Below are 601 nucleotides of genomic sequence, written 5' to 3' on the forward strand. Positions count from 1 at the left end.
GTGAGAGGTACAGGCAGGGAGTCTGACTGACAGGGGGGTGCTCTGCTTATGGATTCCCCGCTTGTAGAGATGTGTGGGGTTCAGTAGCAGTAGATGTCCACTCGATCCCACTGTATCATGTCCGTCCCCACGGTGGGTTAGAGACTCCCCAAAGTGTCTGCTCGCTGGAGATCTGAAACAGACCACATATTCAGGGGTCAGCTGCTGTTACAGCCCAAAGCAAATCCTCTCCATCAGAATTTCAAACACACTACACTCCACATTGGCTTCCGAGACCTGAACACAGACTCAATGCCCACTATTCCACTGCAGTGCTGAGGGAGCGCCGCACTGTCGGAGGGTCAGTGCTGAGGGAGTGGGCACTGTCGGAGGGTCAGCGCTGAGGGAGCGCCGCACTGTCGGAGGGTCAGTGCTGAGGGAGTGCCGCACTGTCGGAGGGTCAGTGCTGAGGGAGCGCCGCACTGTCGGAGGGTCAGTGCTGAGGGAGCGCTGCACTGTCGGAGGGTCAGTGCTGAGGGAGCGCCGCACTGTCGGAGTGTCAGTGCTGAGGGAGCGCCGCACTGTCGGAGTGTCAGTGCTGAGGGAGCGCCACACTGTCGGA

The sequence above is a fragment of the Rhincodon typus genome, chromosome 37, assembly GCF_021869965.1.
Source record: "Rhincodon typus isolate 14 chromosome 37, sRhiTyp1.1, whole genome shotgun sequence".
Lineage (NCBI taxonomy): Eukaryota > Metazoa > Chordata > Chondrichthyes > Orectolobiformes > Rhincodontidae > Rhincodon > Rhincodon typus.